General features: G+C 42.4%; 1 pseudogene across 1 annotated transcript in view; it reads left to right on the forward strand.

Annotated features, from left to right (window-relative positions):
* Nucleotides 1-9,071, forward strand: part of LOC309562194 — a 44,056-nt pseudogene extending 34,985 nt beyond the window's left edge. The window contains exons 3-5 of the transcript in view: nt 916-1,099; nt 5,591-5,763; nt 7,899-9,071. The product of the transcript in view is annotated as an uncharacterized misc_RNA (transcript). The remainder of the gene's footprint in view (nt 1-915; nt 1,100-5,590; nt 5,764-7,898) is intronic.
* The last annotated feature ends 537 nt before the right edge of the window (nt 9,072-9,608 follow it).

Here is a 9,608-nt window from a genome sequence, read left to right on the forward strand (position 1 = left end):
TCTACCCTCATCCCCGATTCCAACACCATCACTTTAGATCACGCCTCTCCTTTGGTGCAGGATTTCTCTATTATTAATTTATCACATTATACTCTCACCCAAGCAGAAACAGAGATCCTTCATATGGGTCTCAGTTTCTGCCCCACATCCAATACAAATAAATTTGAGGTTATAAAAGACCTACATCTGTTTGCACGCAAACTCAACCTCAAATTGTTATTTCACAAAGGGAATAGCGAAAATAAAAATAAGGACCCAGCTTTAGATATTCTAATTTCGTTATTAGAGGAGAACGAAAACTTAATCGATCGGATTGACATCGATGCGCTATTATCAGGTGCGGCATCAGACAAAACTAAAGACAACAAAAACAGCACGACGCTAAAAAAGAAATCGGATATGTATCCCCCCATCCAAAACCAGAACATTAATACGTTTCTCAGGATTGTAACTAGTGAAATTGAAAAAATGAAAATTGACTCCACCCCCCATGCCAACATTTCCCCCCAACATCGAGAAGCCATAAATAAACTTTCAAATAATAAAAACATAATTATTAAACAAGCCGATAAGGGGGGCAATATTGTCATAATGGACGACACACAATATGTACAGATGTGTATTCAGATCCTCAAGAATACCAACTGGTATAGACGTATCACCTCTACCATTGTAGCAAAATTCTACCAGGAATTTTATCTCCTGGTAGATCAAGCCTACCTAAATAATGTCATCACTAAGGAAACTTGGGATTTTATTAGAACTAAATTCCCCAAAGTACCAACGTTTTATGGACTTCCAAAAGTCCACAAAAATCCCACTAACCCCCCTGGTAGACCCATCATATCAGGGAGAGGATCCATATCAGAAAATGCTAGTCGCTTGGTCGACACTTTTTTACAACCCTTTGTGCAGGAACTTCCTTCCTTCACGAAGGACACGATCCATTTCTTGAACAAGATTGAAGGCGTTCCTGTGTCCTCCACAGCGGTACTTGTTACCATCGATGTAGAAGCTCTCTACAGCTCTATACCCCATGAAAAGGGTATAGCTGCAATTCAACACATTGTTTCCAAAAAAGCTACAAACAATGCATACAGTGAGTTCATAATCAACCTCCTGCGCTTTATTCTTACACATAACATCTTTATGTTCAATGGCTCCCACTACCTCCAGGTGCAGGGCGTAGCGATGGGCACTTGCTGTGCCCCATCCTACGCCAATTTGTACCTGGGGGAGTGGGAGACATCCTTCCTAGATGACGAGGCCTTATCTCTATACACGGACCACATTTCCCTGTGGACCCGATATATAGATGACGTGTTCCTCATCTGGGAGGGTCCCCTTGAACTGTTGTATACCTGTTTGGAAAGGATGAATAGGAACGAGTTCAACCTACTCTTCACAATGAATTGGGATCCTAATCGCGTGACATTCCTAGATGTTGAGATCTTTAGGGGAGAGGATGGCACTCTACAGAGTGAACTTTACCGTAAACCAACGGCAGGGAACACCATCCTCCATGGTTCAAGTTTCCACCCCGAGCCATTAATCCGATCGATTCCGATAAGTCAATACTTACGCCTACGGCGCAATTGTAGCGACTTACAGTCTTTCCAACTTGCGGCAAATGACCTACGTCAGAGACTGACACGAAGAGGGTACTCCAAAATGTCTCTCAAAAAGGCATATAAAAGAGCCCTCTTAAGTGATAGACGGGAACTTCTCAATCCATCTAAGCATAGTAATACCAATGATAGGAACAACATCAGGATAATTACCCCTTATATGTATCAACATAAAAAGATAAAACAAATAGTGACCAAACACTGGCACTTACTAACATCTGACCCAATATTAGGACAATTTTTATCTAATACACCGGGTTTTACTTATAAAAGAGCCCCGGCACTTCGGGACAAACTTGTTCGAAGTGAGTTTAACAACGATGATGCATCTTGTTGTAAATACAAGGGTACCTTTATCTGTGGTGCATGCCACTATTGTGGCTACATGCTGACGAGCAAATCCCCTAGTCTACCCAATGGTCAGATCTTCAGGGCAAGACATTTTGCGAACTGTCGCACGATCGGTGTCATTTATTTACTCCTATGTACATGCGGATGCTTCTACATAGGAAAAACTAAACAGGAGTTCTGGCGTCGCGCATACCGTCACATCCTTAGTATGCGCAAACCAGACCCCGAGCTCCCCCTAGGGCGTCACGTAAAATTAGTCCATAAGGGCAAATTTCCAAAAATTAAGTTCCTTATTTTGGATCGTATACACCCCAGCCCGAGAGGAGGAGACTGGAACAAAAGTCTCCTCCAACTCGAGCTGAGGTGGATACATCTGTTAAAAGCGACAGAGTCTCCTGGCCTCAATGGAGCAATATCGTTCAAACCCTTTCTTGAAGGGTTTTCATCAGGAGGGATGGAAAAATAACTGTATTTCATATCTCATAACATCCATATTATTTTCCAATGTCCTTACTCCTTAATGCACATGATGTGTTTTGTAAATAGAATTGTAAAAGGAGTAGCTAATTCCAGACCAGATATTACCGCATAATATTCTGCTACCACAGTAAATCCTTCATTAGGTGTATTGATATATTTTTTGAACTTCTCATTTTCTCTACTTCTTGTTACTTGTCATTGTTCCATTCATGTTCAAATATGGGAACAACATCTAATAAATAGGAAAATCACCAATTCATTTATAACCTGGGTAATCTAAGATTCTCATTTTCCCCCACACAATTTTTCCCGATCTCTGTGGCCACCCCGGCACGGGGAGACAGATCGCCGAGTGGCGCTCACTGTCCCTGGCTGGCCCTACCCATTGCAGCTTTCTGCACACATGGGCGGACCTAGCCAATCGCAAACCGGATGCGGTTCTCCGCTTCCGGTTGTGTGACCCGTGCCGGTGGAACGCAAGCGCCACTTCCGGTTCCGCCTAGCGTCATGACGGTTTGTCATGCGCACACAGATGGCGGGGCGGTCCTGGCGCTTGTGATCCAGGAAGCCCCGTAGGCTAAGCACCAGCTGCTGGCAGTTAAGGACCAATTAAGGTAATACTTTAACACCCCACATTGTCAGCATTTTTATCCACACTTTTCAATTTGTGCTGGTCGATCCCGTATGTGGAATCGGTGGGTCTTACAACACACAGGTAATTACAACTTCTATGCCCCTATATACGACACTCTGGTGAATACTTTATTGATCCAGATGTCTACCTTTGGAGACTTATACTAAGCCCAAAAAACTAATCAAGCTATTCTGTCTATACACTTTTCCCTTATAGCTGGCCCCCACTGTCAGTTTCCTGTGTGCCGCAGCCAAAATATTGGGACTTCAGGTGACCACAGAGACTGGGAGATCCGGGGGTTTTCTATGTGAATCACCCCACAATTACTAATCTGATACACCGGTCCCCTTAAAAAATCTTGGAATGCATGGACATCAGTGATGGTAGATTCACATGTGCGGTCAATCAGCTCTGCTTTTAGCTACCCTACAGGCTCCATATGCATGACAAGAATAACCATGTAAGTGTTTTCTTTCCAACTGTTTTGGGGGGAGAGAAAAAACATATAATAACAATATACTTGCTTGTTATTGTGTTTAAAGTGTAATAGTCATACTATATATGATGATCCTGCTTAACATGTGTGGTGGGCCTAATTATGTTGTTATCTCTATTATTAGAACACTTCTACTGTGAATTTCCCCTGAAGAAGGAAATTGATTTTCCGAAATATATTGGGCCACAACCTTCATCATTCACGGTTATGGTTATATATTCTTGATGCATACATTTTCGCCTGTAATGTTTTTAACATTTATGCTCCTATGTTTGTCACTTTAATAAACTTCATAATTTTTTGCATAGATCGTTGAATCTGTATATTTATGTGCCTTAAAAGTCCCAACAATAGGGGAATTCTCTCTTGTATTTTGATTGGTTTGCGCAAAAGTTATCGCGTTTACTAACAAAGAGAAAGATTTTTATCATTTTTGGTGTTTTTTTTTTTAACGCGTAATGGCGGCGATCTGCGATTTTTTTTTCGGTACTGCGACATTGCGGCGGACAGATCGGACCCTTGACTGACATTTTTGACACTTTTGGGGTTACCAGTGACATTACTGCAGTAATCAGTGCTATACATATGCACTGTTACTGCAAAAATGACACTGGCAGGGAAGGGGTTAACTTTATTGGACAGGGAGGGGTTAAGTGTGTCCTAGGGGCGTGCTTTCTACTGTGTAGGGACATTCCTATTGGTGTAAAAGCAAAGATCAACCGTTCTACATAGTAGAACGGACAGATCTTTACTTTTACACAGGGAGAACTGACAGGCAGCTTGTTTACACAAGCTGCTCTGTCTTTCTCCCTTCACAGGAGCGATCGCAGTGTGACTGGCGGACATCGAGTCCGCCGGTCACACGCACTGACTTGCCTGTGAACGAGCCGCGGCGGGCGCGCGCCTCGGCGGGCGCGCGCCCGCCCGCGATAGGCTCGCAAGTCAGTGACAGGCGAGTGACGTACCGATACGTCACTCTGCCTGGCCGGGGCTGACCGCCGCAGTATATAGTCGTGCGGCGGTCGGCAACCGGTTAAAAAAAAAAGGGTTGTGTGTATAAAAATAAGACTAAAAAATGACTAACGGTATGTAGTATTTTCCAAATAAATATTATGGCAAATTGTCACTAAAAATCTTATTAATATTATTAAAAATATAGTATAACTTTATTAAAAGGGGGTATTGTTGGTACAAGTGTGAGGCTATGTATAAAACGAGGGAGGGTTGTATGTAAGGTCTAAAAATTGGAAATAAAACAATTGAGGTCAATATCCAGATTCAAACCTCTTGGCTGGAGGGTATTAAGCCTGTATATCCAGGCAGTCTCATTTTTAGAAATTTTGATTCTTTGTTTTCACCCCTTCAATGTCCTGAGATGGAATCTATTCCTATAAATGTAAGTCCTCTCGGGTCCTTATGTGCTTCTGCGAAGTGTCTAGACAAGCTATGCTTCGGGAATCCCTTTCTGATGATGTTGATGTGTTCCCTGAATTGCACAAATAGGGGCCTGGTGGTCCTGCCGACATACCGGAGTCGGCAGGGGCACTCTATTATATAGGTAACGTGAGTGGTCTGGCAAGAATCAAAAGAATCAACATTTCTAAAAATGAGACTGCCTGGATATACAGGCTTAATACCCTCCAGCTGAGAGGTTTGAATCTGGATATTGACCTCAATTGTTTTATTTCCAATTTTTAGACCTTACATACAACCCTCCCTCGTTTTATACATAGCCTCACTGTGCTGCCACGCAGCTTTAACTGTCTAGCAGTTGTTATTACATGTTATGTTATGCTATTTTATTGGTATCTTCCTTGGACCCCTGCTGTTTCTGGCTAGTTGGTTGCTCCCATCCTTCATTTCCTGTGTAACTCCATTTTGTTGAGTTGTTATGAGGAGACTGCAGAGTGTGGAAGCTGTGTAACTTCATTAGAAATTTATCTATGGAAAAGTCTCTATGTTTATGCCTTTACTAACTTGAAGCATAAAGAAGCATTGGAGAACACCTCTGGAGTCTTTATTCATTGAGTAAACTATCTCTTAAAGTCATCATTCAACCTGCTGCACACACTTTCAGACTGGGTCTACAAGAAGGTCACAGGTACAATCGATGCTGAGACAGAACAGTAAATTTCCAAGAATCCATCACATGGTTATCTCTGCAGCTTCAGAAAGTAAATTTCCAGAAGCATCCATCACAGGTATCTGCAGCTTCAGAAACGTGAGTAAACACTTGCCTGTGTGTCACCAGAAGCATTACTCTGCATATGAAACCAGCCACCTACTGAATGCTTCATTACTGTTACAGCCTTCTGAGATGAGCTATCCAGTCTGAACCAGTTGCAGCACTAGCTAGCTATTGTAACAACAAATACCCAGCTCCTCAGCTCAGCCTGCTTACTAACAGAAGTCACTACTTACAGAGCTGAGCTCTGGCAAGACACCAAAACTACAGTACTTATTATGTCTGACAGAGATCTCACAGAGTTACCTGCATTTAGTCAAGATAAAGCAGACTCCTTACTTCATTCTTCTCGTCCTGTCAGAGCCCCTCATCCATCCTTGAAGACAAGGGAGGTTTATGAAGCAAGTAAGGAAGAAACATCTAGCAACCTGACTGCATTATGGGAAAATACTCTAAGTTGTATAACAGCCACTAATGAAACTAGCAACAATTCTGAGCAATTGAACACTGCTCTATCAAGGGTTAAGAAGGCATTTGAGAATTATAAAAGACTTTCTGAGAAGTACTATTCCCTATTGTCACATTCCAACATAGAGGAAGCTGCATTGGAATTAAAGGACTTTAATTCTACTGACCAGCAGAGGCATAGCACATATCTTGAAGCAAAGGCACAGATAGAAGGTAGATTAGCACAGCTACATAAAACTACATCCTGTAAATCTGCTTCTTCCAGACACTCAGGAAAATCATCTAGGTCTGTCCGCTCATATCATAAATCTTCTTCTAAGTCATTACGGTCCTGCTCTATAAGGTCAATACTGAGCGACCAAATACTCAAAGCTCGCCAAAAGGTTGCAGTAGCCCAGGTTCAAGCCGCCTGCTCTGAAAAAGAAGCAGCCTTCAAGGCAGAAGCTAAATGCAAGGAAGCAGAAGCTAAACGCATTCAAGCAAGAATACAAGCAGAAACAGAGGCTCAGCTAGAAATTCTTCAGAAGAATAGAGAAAAGGAAGTAGCTTTAGCAGAGTTATCTGTCTTGGAACAAGCCCTATTGGAAGAAGAAGGAGCAGCTTGTACCAGCTTAGCTGCTTGTCAAGACCCTGTTGAAAGGACCCTACAGTTTGTCTTAACTCAGAACCACGACAATACAGTCCCACCTACAGTTGGAGATTCTTCTCATAATCATCCAGCAAGCGGATCAGAAGGCAATGTGTCGCCAAAGCAAGCTGGTCAACTAGACACACCTACTAACAGAGACCCTCCACAACTACCGCACGTCACAAAATCAAGTGAATCAACCTATGCAGCTCATGTGCCACCACAACCCTATGTGCATAGAGATTACAAGGGCACAGCAGAAGACTACAGAATGAACTCTATACCCCCTTTGATACAGCTCTCTTTAACTTCAAATGCTCAGAGACCTTCAGACGACAGACCCATACCTAGATTAAACCCATCTGCAACACCTTTCTCTCTACCTAACAGCCAACATCATATACCAACCATGGTCCAAGATGGTGCACCATCAGTACCCCCTTTGGCTATAAAAACTGAAAGCACTGACATTGCAGAGTTCAGCAAGTATATGATTCGACGAGAGTTGATTAAAACTGGACTGTCTAGATTTGATGACCGACCAGAGAACTACAGGAGTTGGAGATCTACATTTAAGGTGGTAACCAAGAACTTGGACATTGAACCTCAAGCAGAACTTGACTTACTAATAAAGTGGTTGGGGAGTCAATCTTCAGAACAAGTAAAGAGACTTAAATCTGTCTACATTTATAACTTTAAAGCAGGCCTTGATGCTGCCTGGGAACGTCTAGAACAAGACTATGGGAGCCCCGAAGTCATTGAATCTGCCTTATTCCAGAGACTAAACGACTTTCCTAAGATCTCTGTTAAGGACAATTATAAGCTTAGAGAGTTAGGTGACCTCCTTCATGAACTTGAAATTGCTAAGTTAGATCCTAGTTTACCAGGTCTTAGCTATTTAGACACTGCTCAGGGCATAAATCCTATTGTAGCAAGGTTGCCTAGTTATCTTCAGGGAAAGTGGACTAGTGTAGGATCAAAGTATAAGTATGAACATGATGTTTCCTTCCCTCCCTTTTCTTATTTAGCAGAGTTCGTGCGGAAGGTTGCAAGATCCAAGAATGACCCAAGCTTCTTCTATCCAGATACAACCACCATTCCTTTAAGTACTTCAAGGGGTATTGCCACCAACAGTAAATTCAAGGATTTAAGGCATCCTATTGCCGTGAGGAAGACCGCGATAGCATCCAACGTCTTAGCTACAGACATCAAAGCAAGCAATCTTAATCAACAGTGTCCTATTCATAATGCGCCACACTCTCTCTCCAAATGTCGTGCATTTAAGGACAAGCCTATTGAAGAACGCAAGTCATTTCTCAAAGAGCATAATATCTGTTTTAAGTGTTGTGCATCCTCCGATCATTTAGCTAGAGACTGTAAGATCGTCATCAGATGTTCTCTCTGTAACAGTGCCAAACATGTGGACGCTCTTCATTCAGACCTATTCAAAAGGAAACCTTCACCCGGCAGCAACCCCAAGACTACATCAGATGATGGCGGGGAGAGAACTGAGCAATATGCCAACCCCGTAACCACAAGGTGTACAGAGGTATGTGGAGGAGGGCTTCATAGCAAGTCTTGTAGCAAGATATGTCTTGTAAGGGTTTTTCCTGAAGGATGTCCACAAGATTCCATAAAAATGTATGCCATACTCGATGATCAGAGCAATCGCTCATTGGCCAGTACAGAATTCTTTGACCTATTCAACATTCAAGGAGAGACCTGGTCCTATACCTTGCAGACATGTGCAGGAAAGGTCAATACTTCTGGAAGAAGAGCCCATGGCTTCATAGTTGCATCAGAATATGAGGACACAGAGTTTCCTCTTCCAACTCTAATCGAATGTGATCAGCTACCGAACAACAGAGAAGAAATCCCCACACCAGAGGTTGCACGTCATCACCCTCATTTGAGCCACATTGCTAACTACATTCCACCACTTAACAAGGATGTTAAGATTTTGATTCTACTAGGGAGAGACATTCCTAGAGTTCATAAAATAAGAGAGTTATGTAACGGTCCAGATGATGCTCCTCAGGCCCAGAAACTTGATCTCGGATGGGTGATATTAGGAGAAGTCTGTTTAGATCAATCTCACAAGCTCTTGGAGGTAGCTTCCTACAAAACGAATGTTACCTATCGATTGATGAAATGTCCATTGCACTATTATGTGAAGGAAAGACTTGAATTTAAAAACGAAGTTCCATATCAAGCACTTCAAAGTATTAACTGCAAGCTCACTTCTCAAAAGGACTTTGGTGATTCAGTGTACCAGACTACTTGTGATGACAACAAGATTGCTCCTTCAGTCGAAGACAAGGAGTTCATCAAGATTATGGATGAAGAGTTCTTCAAGGACAATTCCAACAGACCCAAGTTTTTAATGGACCAGTCTTCTACAAACTTAGAAGAAGATATCCATTTCCACCTGGAGGATCCAGATACTGATCCGGAAATCCGGCCTGAAGTTGTAGCATTGAGTTCCAACATCTGCTCAAGAAGAAACTTGGAGGTAAGGCGTTTTGAACGTTTCTCCTCTTGGAAAAGGTTGGTGAAGACTATAGCAAGATTGATTCATATTGCACAGATTTTCCGCAAATCGAATCAGACATCTTCTTGCCATGGATGGCACACCTGTAAGGAGTCACCCAACGCATTCGAGTATAAGAGGGCTGAGCTGTTCATCATACGTAGTGTGCAAGAAGAAGTCTTTGTGGAAGAGATTAAGTGCTTAAGAG

This window comes from Pelophylax lessonae (assembly GCF_965119305.1).
Source record: "Pelophylax lessonae genome assembly, chromosome: 8".
Lineage (NCBI taxonomy): Eukaryota > Metazoa > Chordata > Amphibia > Anura > Ranidae > Pelophylax > Pelophylax lessonae.